The following is a 21,522-nucleotide window of genomic DNA, read 5'->3' as shown; positions in this document are numbered from 1 at the left end:
CCCATGGACCCTTTTTTCACAGTCAGACACTTTGCCTGTCCTCAGGGACACGGCTTGGTGCCGTGTGGTTTCTCCCTGACCCTCTGGGCACAGAGGTCTGGCAGATTCTCCTGCCTAGATCCTTGATTTCACCTTTATCCAGGGGACCTCTGCCCTTCCCAGCTGCAAACTGTCTCACCAGCTGAGTCTCCTTCGCCAATTCGGGTTGAATTCTATTCATTTCAGCCGCTCACTCTATTTGCTCTGGGACAAGACTCAGCACACGTCCGTCTATTCAACCATTTTGTCTCTCTGTCTAAGCCACTTTTAATTTTTGTTTTATTCTCTTTGGTTTGTTTTACCTTTAAGAGCTGAGTATAATAATCTTTTCTGAGGTGTGGTGATAACCATGACCCTTAAAACTGCTGATAATTAGTTATTTGGACAATGGCCTTAAGAAGTACATGGCTCCTTTTTAGGAAAAATAGCCAGGCTTACAAAATTGTTTTTTCATCAATTACCTCTGCCTTCTAAGGAAATACATCTACCAGACTGCACTTCTGGGCTCTCTCTTCCAGTGACTGATTCTGGTAAGAGCCTGATTTGCACTGGCCACATTTATCTATTAGGTGGAGTTAACATGGGGAGGGTCACTATTCAGTCATGACCCAGACTCTTGGTTCTGTCTACCTGAAAATAATGGACATTTACTGTTAACTTCCAGGTTACCAAGAAAAAAATAAGATAAGTTAGGCTGCTCTATCTGCTTCTGTAACTGGGTAGATTAATTTAAGGGAGTGAGGATGGAAGACAAAGCCCCATTTTGGCCTCAAGGCCACGCCCATTCTGTAATTGTGCTAAACATGAACAGGGCAGCTGCATTAATCCCCATTCTGCCCTCTCTGTGATTGTTAGGAATTTCCATAGAGCTTTGAGAGGGGTGAGTGAGGCTACCCCAGTAATGATATTCTCAGCTTCTCACAGTGTAGCAGTGCAGAGTCAAAGCAGAAACATTAGTGACCCTTAATTCTCAAGTTCTATATGTTTGTCTCATTGGTGATCCTATAAAAATTCCATAGAAAGCACATATTATTTTTTTTCTTCTTCCTCTTTGGGCCTTTGGTTTTAATATATATATCCAATAAAACAATACAAAAAAAAGCATCATCAGTCTATCTATTAGTGACCTAAGTTTGAGAACAAGCACCACATGTATCACCATTTTCAATCCACTCAGCAATGTCTTCAATGACATGGAAACACGAGCAGGAGTCCAGACATATGGCAGTTTTGGGAAACACTGATAAAAGTCCTTATATATTCCTACAAATGTGCCAGGGAACAAGCCTTACACACCAAGGGCAGTTACTAGTAGATGTGTTCCTGTCCCAGGAGATGGGGATGAGGAAGTCTGCACCATTGCAGCAGTGTTGTTCCGACCTGTATTAGAGCCTGAATTAAAGGAGAAAACAAACCAGTTACTATCCTAGTGCTGTTTTTATTTGAAATGTTAATATTCTGTTCATCATAAACTCTTCATGCTAATTTTTAGTTAAATATTATATTGAAATACTATTTTTCTTGATTGCTGACTTTTTTTAGCTTCACCTTAAATTTGGCAAAGTGTATAAGGATAAAAAAAATGGTCTTGGGGGGTTTCACCCTAGTCATGGCCCTGCATTTCCGAGTCTAGCATTGGTTCTCTGTGTGACTTCTGCCAAGTTCATCTGCATGCCTGGCCCTTAGCACATCTGAAATGTAATTCCAGCTGACGCTTCATTGCTTCACTTATCATTTGAAAAGTGTGTGCTCTGCATGATCCCTGAAGAGTTGTCATTAAATAACATCAAAGCAGTCTTGTTGTCCTCAAAAATACAGACCCCAGGAAGGTTCATAAGAGTTGGTCACACCATCCCTGAGGTAGGAGCCATGTGAACACATCAACAAGGTGCAAATCAAGTGAATAACAAATGGTGAGTCCCTTCAGAAAGATTTTTCTTCTTTTCTAAAAGGTGTGAAGAACTACTAAGACCGCAGATATTTAATAAGAACCAGCATCCGTGCTTCGGCCTGCTTCAGATTACACAGCATCATCCTAGTGCCAGTCCAGGGCTTCTTACATGCACTGATGCTTAAAGCACAGCCAGAACAAAAGCCTGGACTGACATTTTTAATGCCTCTAGCAACTGCTCAATGTTCTGTTTTATTTTATTTGGCATTATTACTTGGCTTTTGGTTGGCCACCCTAAACAGCCAGCCTGCAGCGACAGCAAATATTGTTTCCTTCCACAAGACCTGTGAACCCATTCTATCCGTCCCCATACCCCCAGCCTTTTTATGGAAACAAAGATGGGTTGAGCCCCTTTCAAGGAGCCACACACAAACAGTGACATGTACATGCCTCCTCACAGGACGGATTCTGTCTGGATGTGTTGAGATTCTTGCCAAAGAACAATGGGTACCTTTGTGGATAAAAGCGCTACCTAAATGTAAGATTTTGTCAGGTAATAACCTCACAATGCTCAAAGTATCTCACAATTGCTGCCTGGTGGTAATTATAGGGCAGGTCGCAGTGTACTCAGGGGAAAGGCCAGATGAGGCCTGAGAGGCAGAAGGTGTTTTGCAGGACTGACATGCAATGAAAGATTTTAAAAGCCTGGTTTCTCCAGCCTGACAATGAGCATAGTTAGAAAGGAACTTAATTGCACCATTTAAGATTAGGAAAGGTGCAGGGGAATAAAGTTATCAATTCCAAGCTTAAAATGCCAACGCACAATATGAGAATAAGTACTCATATGAATGGCGCAGCAAGAAAATTTAAGAACCAATAAAATGAAATACTTCTGCACACAGTGGAATTCTGTGCTGCAGGAGATCAGAGAGTCAAATGCAGTAGCTGTATTTTAGAAGGAGGCGGAATAATTTTATGGCCACTCTAAAAGAGGAGACAGGCTTAAATTGCTGCAGGAGGCTAGAAATGAGGAAAAACTTCATTAACGACAAAGGTAGTAAGACCCGGGAGTGGGCGTAATCTGAATATTTTGATTTGCCACATTTTCCGAGCTTTACCAGGATTTGTCACTCCTATTAGCCAAGTCGGGAATCTGCTCAACCTCTAAGCCCACGACCTTTTATCTTGGTTGTGTTGCTGTACCATCTTTTGTCTTTCATATTCTTTTATCATTACCAAGGCATTTATCATTAACTCTCTGGTGACCCCTTCCCTGAAATTCATGCCCACCAAAGTGATTGTCCAGATGCTGCTTACTTTGCACACAGATTCCTGAAACCTACTTACACCTTTATTCCCTCCTCCACTTCAAATCACATTATAGCCAGAAGGAGTTACTGGGAGCGGACTCCAAACTGCACACAGAAATTCCATTAGATTTCAGATCAGTTGCCTTAACCTCTTATGCACCACAGACCACAATAATCCATCAGACGGTTCCAATTTAACCACATTCTACCTCTCCCTGTTAGCTAACCATATGCCATTAGATAAATTAGAATTTTCATTCTGTTGACTGATGGTTGCTTCACACTCTTCACTTGATCATTTCTGGGGGGGGCAGTGACCAAACATAACCCCTTACATTTGTGTAGCATTTCAGAAGCTGCAGTACATTTTTATATCCACACCATTTGATAAATCACAGAAGCTCACTGCAGACGTCAGGGTAGAGCAGATCTTAATATCTTCTTTTTCGCAAAATGAAAAATCAAGCCTCATTTCTGCTCACATGCTGGCATCTTTTGATTCTTGGTCCTTTTCAATATATAAGATGATTTACTATAGCAAAGCAAGCTGGCCCATTTTATTCACAAATCCCCCTCCTTTCTCTGCCACATTACATAAGTGTCTACCACAGAATTGTCTACCTTTTCTTTCCAATAGTCCTAGCTTCTAGAATGCCACTGACTCCATAAAAACAACCTTTATTCACTTAAAATAATCTTGTACCACCAAGCAATGATCCCTAACACACACTTCCCTAGGACTCTTTCCCTAGTCTTCTGAAAAAGTATGTTTGCATCTCTAAAATACCAAGGAATAGATAAAGTGGTAAAATCCACAATGTTGCTTGTTTTTTATGCCTTACAGATTCTGCAGCATCTGCCAGAGGAGCATTCATCTTTTCATTCATTTTTTCAATAACTATTTAATTGCCTCTATATGCCTGGACATTAAGGATATGTAGCAGAGAATAAAACAGACTAACAGTTTGCCCTTGCTGAGTTTAGATTCTAGTGCAGGGGTGGGCAAACTTTTTGACTCGAGGGCCACAATGGGTTCTTAAACTGGACGGGAGGGCCGGAACAAAAGCATGGATGGAGTGTTTGTGTGAACTAATATAAATTCAAAGTAAAGGAGCGGAGGGGAGAGCAAGAAAACCGGATAGAACAGCCAGATCCGGTCCGCGGGCCGTAGTTTGCCCAAGGCTGTGAAAGACAGACAGTTAAACAATGTAACAAAGAAATTTATAGAGTCGTTACATAGTCTAAAAAATATAATTTAAGTAAAGATGGGAAGAAATGTCAGGATGGAGGCAAGGAAATGGAATTTAGACCAAGTGGTTTTGTGAGGCTTCACGGAGAAAATGACTTGAGTGAAAATCAAATAAAGCCAAATCGCCAGCCACGTGGATATTTGAGAATGAACATACCCAGTAAAGAACGAGCAAGTGCAGAGGCCCAAGAAGCCGTGCCTCTGGGTTGTGAGCAACAACAAAGAAACCTATGTGGTCAGAATGGAATGGATGAAGACAATAGCGATAAAAAGGAAAGCTAGTGAGGTATCTGGGATAATAATATAAAACCTGGTAGGAGACTGAGAGCCACGTGTGCAGAGAAAGACAAGAACTAACTTCACAGGATCTCTAGCTGCTTAGTTTAAAATAGTCCAAAAGGGGCAAGAGCAGAAGGAAAATGATCAGTTAGGAGTCTATTGCCTGAGTCCAGACAAGTGACTCAGGAGTTGTAATGGAAGTGGTTAGAATGAGATGAATTTAGGGTATATTTTGGAAGGTAGAATTAGTAGAATTTGTGACAAGTCATATGTAGAATGTCAGGGAATGAGGAGGATTAAGGATAATACCAAGATTCTGGCTAGAGAGAGTAGTTAGGTAAATTTTCTTTTAATAAAAATATGAAAGATTGCTGTAAGAATAGATTTGGCAATGGGGGCATATCAGCAGATTTATTTGGGAAGTGTTAACTGTGTGATATATATTAGACATCCCCATAGAACACCAAGTAAGCATTGTGTATATGGAATATTTGAATGCATTTGAATATTGAAGTTCAGACAGGAGACATAAATATAAACATCGTAAGCATGTGGATGGTATTTAAAATCATGGATCAGGATGAGATACCCTTGAGGGTGAGGAAAAATGAATAGAAATGAGAAAAAGTTTAAGTACACCCTGGCCCACTCCAACATTTAGAAACTGGAGGGACAAAGAACTTGGCAAAGATGTGTCTAGAAGAGTAAAAGGAAAGTTAAGTAAACATGGTGTCTTGTAAGTCAAGTGAAGTATTTCAATAACAGGGATTTTCTATGCAAGTGCTTCTGATAGGTCAAGTAAGATGAGATCTGAGAAATAATTTTTAGACTTAGCAGTAGAAAATCATAGATGACTCTGATAAGCCTGGTTTCAGTGACTTAGTGGGGCTGAAGGATGACTTGAGGGGGTTAAAAGAAAAAGGAAAAGAGTTATTGGAAATAGGAAGTCAGCAATCATATATAACTCAAGAAGAAATGGGATGATATCTAAAGGAGGAAGTGAGGTCAAGAGAGGGAATTTTTTAATATTAGAAAAGTTATTTATAACTAGAGGCCCAGTGCATGAATTGGTGCACAGTTGGGGTCCGGCCAGCCCGGCCCTGATTGGGGCATATCAGGGCGGGGCCTGTTGGGAGGAGGAGACAGCGGGAGATTGGCCGGCATGCCCACCCTGATCTGGGCCCAATCAGGGCTCAGCCAGCTGTGGGGAGGGGCCAAGGGCGATTGGCTGGTGGGCCCCACACCTGATTGGAGGGTGGGGCTGATCTGGGACTGGGCCTGCCATGGGGAGGGGCTGTGGGCAGTGAGCCAGCCAGCCTCACCCTTGAATTGGGTGGAGAGGGCTAATCAGGGCCAGCAGCCTGGGGGAGGGGCCACGGGTGGTTGGCCAGCCAGCCCTGCCCCTGATCAAAGTGGGGAGGGCAGTCGGGGGTGGAGCTGACTGGGGGTGGGGCTGCTGGCTGATTGGGGTGGGGCTGGGCAGGGGGAGGGGCTGCAGGAAGTTGGCTGGCCAGCCCCACTCCTTATTGGGGTAGGGGGAGTGATCAGAGGCGGGGTCGGCCAGTGGGAGGGGCTGTGGGAGGTTGGCCGGCAGGCCCCACCTCCTGATCCCACGGTTTGCTGTCTGCAGTGAGCGTCATAGCAACTGGTTGTTCAGGCCGTTGCAGCATTCCAGTCACTGGCTTTATATATATATAGATTATGTTTATAAATTATTTGAACTAATTCAATAGAGTGGAAAATTGGTGAATTACAAAAGAAAGGAGAGAATTGCTGACATGTTGTCTCAGAAAGATCAGGTCTAATCACTCATGGATTACTTGGCCTTAGCCAGGAATATCAAGTTCATTTACAAAGAAGCAAAGGTAGAAAATATGGGTTATGATGAAGATTGGCAATGAGAACATGTGAAAGCTTCTTCTGATTGCTTTTATTTTACCAGGGTAGAAAGTGGGGTTTTCAGGTGAGAGGATGGAGTGGGGAAGTTTCGGAGGATGAAAAGCACTAGTGTAGAAGACTGAGAATGTGTAGATTAGCAGGATGGCTGGCAGCATAGAGGTCTGCCTTGAAAATAATAATCATGTGTTTTAAATGAAACCAATTATCTTGATTGTGCATTTTGTCACATTTATTTCTGTTGCTGGGTTCAATCATAGAAGTACTCAGAGAGCTTCTTTTAACCAAGGATCTGATTTAACCAAGTGCCTACACAAAGGGGAAAAGGACAAGGGAGTTAAGAGTATTTGCAAGCAAAAGACTATAATAATTAACTATAGATTTTATGCTTGAAAAAGCATTAGGAGAGGAGGTTAGGGGTAGGGAAAAAGAAGTAGAAAGTGGGGGTGTAATTGAAAAATTGTTGCAATTGACATAATTGAGAGAGCAGGATGGGAAAGTAGGGATGCATGATAATCAGTTAATGGGATGTTTGAAATTGAAGCAATAGATGTGTATATGGGTAATTAAAAAATCAAGATTATGGCTGAGGTCCAGTGAAGGCCAAGAAACTGAAAATTCAGAGTACTGAAATGATCATATGCATGGATTTTGAAATCACTAACATGTGCCAAAAGTGGTATTGGAGTGAGGAGCAGTAAGCTAAAATCTCCAAAGGATGAGGTGGCATACCCAAAGAGATGGATGGAGCAGTAGGTGGTTACAACAAGAGATGTAATGGATGTAATGTAGTCTGATGACAGAGGAATAAGTAAATAATTCGTTTTAGGAAAGAGGAGGGTAAGAAGCATGATCTGGAAGTTGTCAACAGGCTCAAAGAAGCTGCCCCATCCACCTTTCTACAAGGAATTTGGGAGAGAAAACTGCTATATTTGGGGGACTTGCAGGAGAAGTAATGCCATCAGAGGAAAGCGGAGCTTTAGTTAGACAAGAAAAGTGAAAGGAACTTCTACAGAAAAGGTTGAGGACATAGGGATGTTTTTGCAAATTGACCCTTTGTTTCAGAAAAGTTAAAGTGGCTCAGGATATAAAAAGTAAGCAAAGGGAAGGAGAGTCTGGAATGATTTGGGATTCCTGGGCTTCTTTTGGAAACTGACCTGAACAAGAGTGAAGGGTGTGATGAGGTCCGGTTCTGATAGCTCCAAGCAATATAATGGCTATGAGCTCTCTCTTTTAGGAGTGGGCTCTCATTCAGGCAAGTAGGTTCTGGTTCAGAAGTTAAAGAGTTCTAGATGCCTAGTGATGAAAACATAGAAATTGCAGAGGGGCAGTATTATTCCTAAAGACAGCTACTCTCCTGAACCCTGCTGCTGCTGTGGGCCTGCAGAGCAGTGACTGTCCCCAGCATTCCGGCCTCTTCGTGACTTCTGTCAACAAGCATCCTAGGCTGCAGAGTCTGCAAAGGCCATAGTGATGGCTCCCCTGGTCTCCACCTCCCTCTGCAGCGAAAGCCAAGGTCCCCCAAAGAAAGTAAACCAGTTCAGGAGATTTAGGGAGCATTTCAAAGGAAACCCTAATTACATACATCAATTCTGTTCAAAAGATATATGGAATATTTACCAAAAACAATTTTGGAAGGTGCAAATATTGTGAGGCCTATAGCCAATGACCCAGATGAATTTGGATTTCTGCCCTGATCTAACTGGTCTCCTTCAGTTATTAAAATGTTTTCTGAGAGCTAACACATCAAGCTCCACCTAGGGAAACTGGAGGTAGTAGAAAACTCTGAAATGTCTTCCAGATAGGGTTGCTAGAAAAAATACAGGATGGGCAATTATTTGGATTTTAGATAAACTATGAATGATTTTTAGGATAATTATGTCCTATGCAATATTTTTATTTCCTGTACTTTTACTTGCTATATTTTATAATCTTACCCCTAACAGAATTTGGAAAATCAACAAAGATGTATGGATGGCTAAGCTTAGAGTAACAAACCTTTTATGAATATGCCTCAGAAATAGTGGAAGGTTTCAAAGCCTCCTTCTCCCAAGTTAGTCATTCTAGGTTTCCTATGTCATTAATTGAGTTTGGAAAGGTACATGTAAAGCTGAAATAAGCTGATAGTCACCTTAAGATATCTCTTCTGTGCTTTGCCCCATACACCCCGTTATTCCCTATGTCCTCACAATTTTACACAATGGCTTAAGAAATGGAGAGAAAAGCAGTACAGGAGGTTAGATCTGGCAAGAAGGTGCTCTCCTGTTTGTGGTTGTCAGAGGCAGGGCAGGAGGTAGGGAAATTGGGTGAAGGTGGTCAAAAGGTACAAGCTTCCAGTTATAAGAAAAATAACTTTTGGAGATGTGATGTACAACATGATGGCTATAGTTAATAATACAGAAAAGTTGACAAGGGAGTAGATCTTAAAAGTTCTCATCACAAGGGGAAAAATTATAATTGTGTGAGTTAATGGATGTTAATTAAACTCATTGTATAAATCATTTATATCATTAAAATCATTGTGTTTTTCACCTTAAACTTATACAAAGCTATATGTCAATTACATCTCAATAAAACTGTAAAAATAAAAAAAGAAGGTGATATCAAAAAGATTCCATAGGCCTGAGAAATAAAGGAGGCACCCTCAGGCATGGTCCCTAGGAATATACCCCCACCCTTTTGTAGGCATTTCACAGCACTGAATGTCCCTGCGGGGTCTCTGGTATGGCATCTATAGGGCCTAGATAAACAAATAGTCTACACCACTCACCCCAATGGGTGTTTAAGAAAAAGGAAAGATGAAAGGTGAAAGAAATTTTTCCTAATGAAATGCTTTAAAATTCCTATCTACACTAATAAAAGAGTAAGATGCAAATTGCCTGTACCTTCACGATGCCCACCAGCCAATCAGGAGTGAGTATGCAAATTAACTGAACAAAGATGGCAGGTTAATTTGTATAAGCAGACGCCAAGCAGCTGGGGACGTTCCGCAATGCCCCAGCTGCTCCGGGCCTCTGGCCAGTGTGGGAAGGCGGAAAGGCGGCTCCAGGACAGAGCGAAAAGGCAGCTCCGGCCAGAGCAAAGGCGATGCCAGCAGCCAGAAGAAGGAAGGCCCATTTTTGCATGAATCTTCGTGCATTGGGCCTCTAGTTTTAAATATAAAGGACTTAGAACAGTGCATGAAGCCTGCCACTTGTATTACTCATTATTTAGAACAAAGACAATGCTCCCTGGCTACTGAAGGTCAGCAGTCACCAGAGCACACCCTGTGTCCTGCTCCCTAATGGCATACGTCCTATGGGTGGCTGAAACTTGAAAGAAATGCAGTATATTAAAATCTACTATCAATCCAGTAAAGAAGAACCAGCTGGATACATCAGAATAGAGTTCAAATAATCACTATATATGAACCTGCACATTTATCCACATCCCTATCTCAAAAGCTAACACATTTCATGCTCTTTCTCATATTTAAATCTAGATAAGTAAATTTTCAATATCCTTTGAGGATGCAGCTGTTGTTTAACACTGTGACTTCATATTTATACAGCTCCTCTCATCATAGAATCTTAGACCATTTTACCAGCATAATTCAGTATTAATAACCATCAAAAAATAATTTCAGCTACATTATTCTATTGAGCAACTAGTCAGGATCACATTTATTTTCCTGGGCATTTGGAAATTGCTACTTTATCCTTAATAAGAAAACAACCAAACAAAACAAAAAAAAACACACACACACACAAAAAAAAAACACAGCCAAATCCTCTGATCCCCCAAAGAAAAAACATTAAGGCCAGCCAACAGGACAAAAGAGGGTTATTTCCAAACAAACAGACTTGCGGGGAGGGCTACCAAACCATTTTGTATATTCCAGGAAAGGGAAAATTGGCTTGGAAAAGTGATGAAAAAAATTGACAACATTTATATAAGAAAGAAAACCAAGATATTAGGCTACTTGTAGAAATTCGTATTTTTAGATTAATGTGGCAACTCCCTAAAATGTGACTATAAAAAAATCAACTTGGAAATGTGTTTTTAATATGAATGAATGATTACATGCAGACTCCTCTATGAGCTCTGATCCTAGAATATTTTATCCTCTCCCTACAACTGCAAACCTTACTCTACTCACACTGCAGCCAGGATGATGATTTGTATCACTGATACCTGATGTCTGGTGCATGGAATGTTTGTTCCTAGAACCCCCAGCAACCCCTTCTCATCTCACTAGATAAATCTGATTCCCTTTTATTTTTCTCACCTACTCACCATTTACAAAATTCCTTCTCAAGCCAGCTTTCTCAAGTTCTTATATAAATTTTTTCCCAATATTTAAATATAGGGCTATAAATAAAGAGGCTTTGGCACAGTTCTTGAATTAGAGAGTCACTACTGAAAATTTATTTAATTTGTTGCAGAAAGAAAAAAACTCCATTTGACGAAATGAGCAAGTGCATCTATTCTGTCTTGTAACCAATGTGCAGTCCTGTGTGTGTGAAAATTAGCTGTAAATCTTGGCAGACTCTCACCAGATGCTAACAATGATTGCTAAGCAATTCAAATAACTAAGATAACTGTGTCTCATTAAATAACACTGTGCATGACAAGCACCTTACAGCAGTTTATTTTGGTTCATTTGCATATCAAAATCTTGGTATTGTATCATTTCTCCCATTTAAAATAAAATCTTTCAAGAGTTTCTTCCTTCCTTCCTTCCTTCCTTCCTTCCTTCCTTCCTTCCTTCCTTCCTTCTTTGTTTCTTTCTTTCTTTCTTCCTTTCTTGTCATCCACACATCGAAAAGCATGGCATTTGCTCAAATCAGGTCACAGAGCTGAAGAAGCAACATTCTGGGAAGACACACTGAACACGGGGCATTATTAGACACTGCAGGATTACTTAAGTAGCTCCAGAAAGAAACTGCATTTTCAGGTCATAGTGGTCTGAGATGGATTTAGGACAAGACAGAGCAAGTAATAAGGATGTTTTTTAAATGTCATGAGTTCTACTAAATGAATTACTTGCTAAGACATAAGAAGATTTTCTCTACCCTCTTCCTCACCTCCAGTGTTACAAAGGTCAAGATGCTATGGAGCACAGAGGACCAGAGTATTCTGCCCCAGTTCAGCCTCCATGCAGGAGGCTCCTAAATGGAAAAATTACTCAGATTGTGACAGGACAATTTCAGATGGCAAGTATCATCGACGATACTGAACCCTTCTGCTGAAACTCAGAGAAAGGCCCAAGGGGTTTATCCTGTTCTAAAGATACAATTAGCTGAATCTTATCTCCACATCTGAAGAGCTTAAATCAGACAAGTGCCCCCGATGAGCATCTCCGGCCAAAAACAGGAGAACACAGTCCCACACTGGGCTGCTTTCTTTTTCTTTCTCTTAACTGACTTTTTGAATAGGCAGCAATTAATCACTCTCCTCTGCCTACAAAGAAAATTAGAGCTTTGTACGCTAACATGATGAGTATTTAGAGTAAAGAATCATCAACATGGCCAGCATCTTCAACATGAAAAAAGAGCTTAGGCAAAGTGTAGTGACCAAGCAATTTTCTATCTCCAAGAGAATAGGTTATTTTATCACAAATGATTTTGTAAAAACAAGGAAGTTATGTAATCATCATTGGAGGGTTATAAAGTACACACATATTGTTAGTGATTTCATAAAACAAGCACAAAAAAGATACAGCCAAGAGGGTGTTGTCCATTAGTTTTAATGTGAGAGATTATATTTAATCTAAGCATTCTTCCATGGCACTGGACCTTTCTGATGGTTTCTTTTGGAATGTAATTTAAAGATGAGAATATATTCACTTAATAAATATTTGTCCCTTGAGAATGAATGTGATTTTTTAAAACTTCCAAAATCCATGTGGAAATTTGTTATTCAAATCTAATGAATGAGAGCCCCCAAAGTGATCACAGTGAAAAACATCACTCTTCAATGAATAACATGTTTATCGTGTCCACTCAATTAAGCAACATTTATCGACTGAGACATTATGATGTGTAACATCCTAGGATCAAGAGATACAAATAAAAATATGTGCCCACCTTCCCCATTAAGGAGTTTAAAGTCTTTTGTGGTGAGGGAAATAGATACTTAGACAATTGCAGGACACTTTAAATGATTTATAAACAGAGTACTCTGAGAACACCTACAAAGGAATGATTAATTCCAACTGAAGTGAATCATGAGAGAGTTGGTAGTAAAAGTTGGATTTGGTCTGGGAGTTTAAATGAGTAGGACTTCAACAGGGGAAATCAGTGAAATATAGGAAAGGAAATGTTTGTTAAACAAATGTGATAACAAAGCCAACAGTACACAGGAAAATGCAGAGTGTATTTATGGTACTATAGGTATCCTGTCGTAAGTCAAGAGTTATTTATAAAATATGAGACTAGGAAAGTAGAAAGTGACCACCAAGAAATGTGGAACTGCAACAAGTCTTTTCTGTTTGTCCTTTCCAAGAGTCTGTTAACTAATTTTGACTTTTTCTCAGGCCCATGTATACTTTTGCATCTTCAACATCAAAAAAGAGCTTAGGCAAAGTGTAGTGACCAAGCAATTTTCTATCTCCATGAGAATAGGTTATTTTATCACAAATAATTTTGTAAAAACAAGGAAGTTGTTTAATCATCGGAGGGTTATAAAGTACACACATATTGTTATTGATTTCATAAGACAAGTACAAAAAACATATGGCCAAGTGTAGTGACCAAGTTGCCCTGCCCAATTGTGGAATTTTGAGTGGATGTTTAAAGCGTAAATAATTTTGAAGAAATTTCTCAGTTTTACAATATAGAGTTTTCTAGTCTATAAACATAGACTGTCTTTCCATTTATGTAGCTTTTCTTTAATTCTCCAGAAATATTTTGTATTTTCTGCCTCAAGATTTAGCACATTTAAAAAGATATGTTTCTAGGTATTTCATTGTTTAATGCTATTAGAAAGGTAACCTTTTAAAAATTAATATTCTAACTAGGACCTAATTAAATATTCCATTTCATTAGTTACTAGGTGATGACATATAAAAATATAAGTAATCTTCAAATATTGACCTTTGATACTACAAATTTATTAAAATCACTTATTATTTCTAGTAAAAACAACGAAATGTACACCTGGATAGGACCTGTAAAAACATCAAACTCCATTCCCCTGTTTTAAAGATGAAGAAACAAAAAGTAGCTAGAGTAACTTGTAAGGTCACAAGGATGATTAGATCCAGCCAGGGGTGAACCCAAATCTTCTGTCACCAAAACCAGTTTCCTTTGCACCACACCATGTGTAGATTGCCATCACATTGTAGAAGTTGGCTCTTGTAAGCAATACTGAGTTTGAATATTTAAACATCAGAGTTATATGATATGTACACACTAAAGGAAACTCTGAAAGCAGTGAGAGGAAACTGGAAATACAAAGACTGGTTACAAAGCTTCTGCAGTCATCTGAGTTAGAAATAATGGGAGTCTGAACCAGAACTGTGATAACTGAAATAGAAAGGAAGTGATGGACTCAAGTGTCATTTCAAAGATGAAATTGCTGCAACTTGGTGATGAGAGAGAAGAAAAAATTACAGATGATGATCAAGCTTTAGAGCCTGAGTGAAGGTGAATGTTACCCCATCACTTGAGGAAGGAAAAGGGAGATGAAGAAAAGACTCAGAGGGATACAACTGTTAACTCTGTGTTTTCCTATCTGGCTGAAGAACACTCAATCACCCAAGATTTTGCTCCAAGTTTCTGGCCCTTAGAGAATGCAGCAAAGATCAGAGGCAAATGGGGCCAAAATACCAACTTGATTAATAACTGGTGATGAATAACAACAAAAAGTAAGCTTTAGGGCACTGTACTAGAGATTTATCAAGAGAACTGAGTGAGATGAGAAACAGAGTTGTATGTTCACCAGGCAGATCCTGAATCAACTTCCCAGTCAGCAATAAGGGCAATTCCACAACTCAGATGGAATCAGGATACAGAGGAGAACCCCTCCCCATAAGAACAGACATAAAGGGAATGTCTTCTACTTGTTTCTTGAGTTGGAAGATAGTAACTCCACCCCATAATATATCATTGCTCAATGAGTATCAAACTCTAATCAAGCTGAACAACCAATCCTCTTCCTCAAAGGTAACAGAGAGGCAGGAGCTTCCTTTCCACCATTCCCCTGCAAAAGTCAAACTTCTACCAGAGTAAAAAGAACAGAAATTGTCCTTGCTCTATATCCTAATTCAGAAACTTGGGAGTCACCTTCTCCAATATTCCCTTCTCCCCTAACAGTCAACCAATCCTCAAGTACCATCAATTTTCAATTATATCTACTGAAAGCAATACAACTCTAACTCCACTTGCCCATCCCCATTGGTATTTTCTTCATATCTCTTCTAAACCAGTGCAGTAGAATCTCCCAAATGATGGCTTAATCTCTGACTTTACAACCTTCCATTTCATTCCTTACAATGCGGAGAGATACTAAAATGCAATGTAATCATACTCTCTTCTCTATGTGCTCCCAGTCATCTCCAGGATACATCCAAATGATATAATATTGTCAGTATTGAATTTATTGCATTTTTTGTTGTCATGGCTTTCTATCCTACTAAATCGGGATTCTTTTATTGCAGGAACTTTCTCTAATTTATTTGTGTATTGACAATGCCTAGCAATTAATCTAAGTATTTAAAAATATATTTTGACCTGTAAAAACTCTTCAACATCTCACCGTGCCTATTTTTCCAACTTTGTGTCCCATCTGTCACAGCCCCACCAATCCCTGCCTAACTCTCATGCAAGTTCTAATTTTAGGTATACCAACTATTTGCAGGTGTTTGAGTATTCTTCGCTCTTTCTCCTCATATTTGTATACTGTCTTTGCCTGCTTCCTTCTGTTTCTCTTTTCCACTTATATATATTTCCTATCGGTTTTCTATGTTTCAAAATATCAGGTTATGCCTTTCTTCCTCCAAATAGCCTTTCCTAATCATAATCATTTATTTTCATCCCATTAATGGGCCCAGACAGAGTAGAAGACTCTTCACATAACATCCATGCATATCTCTAACACTACATTTATGAAACTGCTTTTTAATAGTAATTTATTTTCTTTTTTCCCCATATTAACACTAGGTTCTTTAAGGGTAGGCATGAGTCTCCATGTCTGGAAGTAGCATTCAGTAAATGAAGAAATAAAGATAAAAGAAAAGAAAACAAAGATAATGAAAGAAAGAAAGTAAGAAGAGAGAGAGAGAGAGAGAGAGAGAGAGAGAGAGAGAGAGAGAGAGAGAAAGAAAGAAAGAAAGAAAGAAAGAAAGAAAGAAAGAAAGAAAGAAAGAAAGAAAGAAAGAAAGAAAGAAAGAAAGAAAGAAAGAAAGAGGAGGGAGGGAGGGAGGGAGGAAGAAAGGAAGGAAGAAAGGAAGGAAGGAAGGAAAGAAGGAAGGAAGGAAGGAAGGAAGGAAGGAAGGAAGGAAGGAAGGAAGGAAGGAAGGAAAGAAGGAAGGAAGGGAGGGAGGGAGGGAAGAAAAGAGAGAAAAAGAAAAAAACAAGTTCTGTATTTTACATATTATGTTTCTCAACAAAAGATTCATTGAGAAATGTCCAATTGGTCTACAGGGTAGAGTAAACAGAAGGTTGAGCATCTATTCCTCTGTCTTCTTGCTAATTACTTTGTTTTACTAGACCTTCAGAAACAATTAAATACCTAGAGGTTCATTCTAAATTGCACTTGAAGTTTTAGGAGTAAAAACAAATCCTTTAGAAAAAGACATGTTTTATTAAATATTTAAATTTCTTCCCTTTGGCTTAAGGCCTGTGAAGTTATGCAAGTCAGAAAAAGCCTTCACTTAAAAGGTGCAACTATATAAAGAAAGGTCAATTTCAACTACATTTATAAAGTATTTGATACTTTTCTATCACTGAAAGAGTACAATGTCCTTCCAATACGCTGTCTGGTAGCTGCCTTCTCTCCAGGCAGTCTCATTTCATGGTTATGGTGACAATCCTGAAATACAACATTCCAAAAATTCAACTATAGTCTTTTTTCTTTGATAACAAAGGCCCTTCAAAAATTCTTAGGGAAATGTGTAAGAATACATAAATACTTTTAAAAAGTAAAACCATTATGGTTCAATAAGTTGAAAGCTGGAAGAATAGCTTTGGTGATAACAGATAATCATTTATTAAGAGTAATTTAGAATACTATATAAGTAAATTGTAAGAAAATAAGAAGTTTTATTCTGCAAAGTTCTCCTTTAGCCCCTTTGTTTCTTTGGAGAAGAAGGCAGAGCAAAGAAAATTAAGGTTCTTCTCAGTGATGGCAAATGTGTAATGTAACTGATAGCATTTCCACTCAGCATCTGTTTTGTCTTTTCCTTGTCTGTTCTCATTTTCATGACAAACCTATTTGACTAGGACTCTTCATTCAGTCAATAATTTTTTATTGTGTGCCTATATGTGAACATAGAATTAACAAAATGCATTCCTTGCCTTGAAGCTTAGCTGGCAGATTAAAAATCAACAATAGCCTTGCCAGCATAGCTCAGGGGTTGAGCATTGACCTATGAACCAAGAGGTCACTGTTCAATTCCCAGTCAGGGCACATGCCCAGGTTGCAGGCTCCAGGAAGTGGCCTATCAATGATTTTTTCTCATCATTGATGTTTCTATCTCTCCCTCTCCCTTCCTCTTTGAAATCAATAAAAATATATTTTTTAATTTGTAAAAATCAATAGTAATATCAAGGTGTGATAAGGGCCCAGTTAAAGAAGCAGGTGAAAAGAAAAAATAATCTGATCTAAGAGAGAGGGCTTTAGTGAGGACTTCCAGTTGGAGATCAACTGCTAAACTGAGTTAAACTAGCAAAAGAGGATGATATATTAATGGGGAAGGAATCAGAGAAAAGAGAGAGGCTTTTCTCATCTGAAGGAAGAACATCTGCTAAAGCAAGGGAATGCATATTTGGAAGGGGTTTTCAAACATTTCAGTGTCTTACAATACAGACTGTGATGAAAGAAATGTAAGGTGATGAGGCTGAAAAGATAAACCGTAAGATCATGAAACGTCTGATAGGACAAGTTAGAAAGTTTGGATTTTATCCTGTAGGCTGTGGATTTACTGAAGAGTTTTAATTACATAAGTTGGATTTTAGAAAGATCATAGGATAATAGTGTGGAAAAAGACAGAACTAGAGACTGTCTGGAGATGGTTCCAATAACCTCAGTAAAAGGTGATGATGGCCTAACCCGAGAAAGCAGTACTGATGTGGAAAGGGTTGGATAACTGAAATGATATTAAGGAGGGAAATGCTGGAACAGGACTTGATATGTAGGTGTGGTCATTTAAAAAGAAAGAAATTCCTCTCCAGGTTCGCTGTACCATGTTTTGTTTGTTGGTTTGTTTGTTTTTTGGTTGTTTCTTTTGTTTGTTTGTGGTTTTTTAAAATTTTTTAAAGTACATTTTTATCCATTACAGAGAGGAAGGGAGAGGGAGAGAAAGAAAGAAACATCAATGATGAGAGAGAATCATTGATAGGCTGCCTCTTGCACACCCCACACTGGGGATCGAGCCCCCAACTGGGGCATATCCCCTGACTGGGAAGCAAACCATGACCTCCTGGTTCAAAGATTAACACTCAACCACTGAGCCATGCCTGCTGGGCCATTTGTTTGTTTTTTTAAACATAATCTATGAAACCTAAGCACTAATGGTAATTGAACATCCTATGAAGTCATTCAAGGCAACTGTGTAGGCTGCACTTATCTATATTGATGGGCTAACAATAGAATAGGGAAAAATGAAACTTTCTGTCAAATTAATGTAAATTTTTACTACTCTAGGAAAGTGGAATATGAAACATTATATCCAAGATATTGAATTAAAAATACCAGAAAAGATAAGAACAATGACCGAAGTTATTCCCCATATAAATTACTAGTAGTTTATGAACCAATCATAAATGCCTCCGTGAACTTGACGTGTTTCTAAATTTAGTGTTCCTGTTTCTGCTCAAAACAAAAAGTTTTTATTATTATTACTCCATATGAGTTTACATCCCATGATTTTTTTTCTTTGAACCCACAATTTAAACAAAACTATTGGAATTTTATCTTCCAAAATCTGAGAATAAATTAAAATTCATTTTACATTTGCATGAAATTTATATAGAATGGTTAATTCCCTATTAAGATATTTCTCAGCCAAAGATAAATGTAAGAAAATTTCAAAATGTTCCAAGTATCATCTAGTCTGCTTCCTACTATATTAGCCATGAGGCAAAAAAAGAAGACTTTGTGCCTTGAACAGAGAGTATAACAGTGAAAATCTAAACATACCACACTGATAAGTCTCCAAATGAAAATAACATAGACTTCTGAGAAGATATGGATGCCAGGGGGTACTAAAAATATCATATGTAACAAGAAAGGAAAAGAGGAAAGGGGGTTATTCATAAATAAAACCCCACATAACAAACTAACTCACATAACACTCAAGGGAACTTCATTCTTTCATGGTTCCATCTCTGAATGGTCAAAAGTACAAACCTAGTAAATGCATGTTGATGGGTTTGATCTGGGAAAAACAATATCCTAACATTACAGGCCTTGACTAAAGCCCAGAATATATATGGCCAAACCAGAAAATTCTCCAACCATTACAACAAAACTGCAGAACAAACACAAGGGGTATCTTAAATCAATCTGCTAGTGTTCATTGGCACTACATTCCTAAAGAAAGAAATTGCCTTAATTTTTTGAGATGAAACTAAAATAAAAAAGAAAGAATTGTTTGAGAGGTTAGAAATTAGACAATTACCCACCCTGATCTAGCACCCTACCTTGAACAAATAAGGACCCCTGTGAATGTTACCTTTTGTGGAAAAAGCATTTTTGCAGATGTGATTAAGTTAAAGATCTTGAGATGGAAATCTGATCCTGGGTTATCACAGTGGGCTCTAAATGCAATCAGAAGTGACCTTATATAGAGAGATTTACTACAGAGGAGGTAAATGTGATGTGACCACAGAGACAGAGAATGCAGTGATGTGGCCACAAGCCAAGGAACCCTGAGTCACCAGAAGCTGGAAGGGGTAAGGAACAGATTCTCCCCTAAAGCTTTCAGAAGGAAATGGCCTTCCAACATCTTGATTTCAGCACAGTGATACTGATTTTGGACTTCTGGCTTCCAGAATTGTGAGAGAATAAATTTCTCTTGTTTTAAGACACCAAGTTTGTAGTAACTTACTACAGCAGCCATAGGAAGCTAACACAGATGTCTGGAGGTACAGTAAGGGATAGAGAAATTTCTCATCACTCACTTGGCAATTCAGCAGTTCTACACAATGAGCTCACAGCCTTGGGCCTGTAACCTCATAAAAAAAGCAGAGCTTTAACTTGTTTAACTGAAGACAGCTGAACACAGACAGTCTCCTGTGTACCCTTATACCAAAGGAAATTCAGCCTTCTGTGGAATCAGAACAGCCCCTAGCCCCACTCAACAACAGAGTTAGGTGATGGGTAAGAGACTGCATCCCTTTCAATGCATTTACTGCTGCCAGTTGCAACTGGAACAATTCTGGTAGCATGTCAGTTTGTATGACTCACCAGTAGGGAGAAATCAGAGGCCAAGCGGGGAGTGATGGGAGGGCTTCCTGAAAAGGTACTCTTCTCTCAGGCCCGGCATTCATAAGCAATGTGACTTTGGGCAAGTTGCTAACCTACTTCACAACAGTGTCACAGGGCAGCTTTGCAATTAATTTGTAAATGCCCTTTGGCCCACAAAAAATCCATTCAGCCTGTGTGATTTGTATCTCCCAGAGCTACTGATTTGCATACCATGAAGCTCTGCCAAGGAAAAAGCATCTGCCTGCAGTAAGCACACATGCAGAGTTCTCTTATAAACACACATGCCCTGCAAGGTCCAAATAAAAACGAAAGGAAGGAAGAGGGAGACAATTATATTTGTTTCGGTCCCATTGACTAAATCCTATTTGACGTATTCTGATTCCACTTAGCATACAGGTATGTTGGCAAGCATTAGTTTCCTTGGACAACGTGAGGCTGCTGCAGCAAATTATGTTCAGATGCTTTTGGATCCTCAGAAAAAGGGCACTGTCTAAATTCAGGGAACTATTGTGTGAGAGAGACGGAGCCTTTATCTCCCAGTCTTAATAAAGAACTAAGTGTAAGTCCTATCAGACTTCTAGTTCAGACACCAAATTGACCCCTCTGGGAGCTTGGAAAGTCTCAATCTCTTTCTTGCCTTATATAGCAGTGGTAATAAAAGAACGTATGCTGAGGATTAACTAAAGTTCACACTCTGCCTTGAAGAGAAAAGTCTTGATTTTAGTGCTGAAAATTTATATTAGAGGGAGGGAAAAGTGAAAAATGGCAAAAGAAATGGAAAGTTACCGAAAGTTATAAAAAGAAATATAAATTGAAGCAGGTCTATGGGAAAGATGAGAGATCAGATGCAACAGGGTAGGAAGTAGGAAAGGTTGCCAACAACAACAAAAATACACAAAAAAACTTCCTTCATCTGTGTTGACTTGTGCATGCTCCTCAACTGTTAAAGGGAAGCACATCCTTTTGGCAGCAAAAGAATGATAATTCCAAGTGAAGAATAGAGAGAAAACAGCAGTAGAATACCAGGGAATGAGGGGGTAAAAAAAGAGGACAAAGAACAGAGGTTAAGAGAGAAGCCCAGAGATGATAAAACAATAGGGAATGAAATTCCTAGAATCTATAACAGGAGTTAGGAGGAGAGTCCTTTAGTCCCCAATTTATTTTATTTGTTTATTTGAGAGAGAGAGAGAGAGAGAGAGAGAGAGAGAGACAGAGAGACAGAGAGA

This window comes from Plecotus auritus (genome assembly GCF_963455305.1).
Source record: "Plecotus auritus genome assembly, chromosome: 3".
In the NCBI taxonomy this organism is placed as follows: Eukaryota; Metazoa; Chordata; class Mammalia; order Chiroptera; family Vespertilionidae; genus Plecotus; species Plecotus auritus.
The sequence above is the reverse complement of the archived record's forward strand: the minus strand, read 5'-3'. Positions refer to the sequence as shown.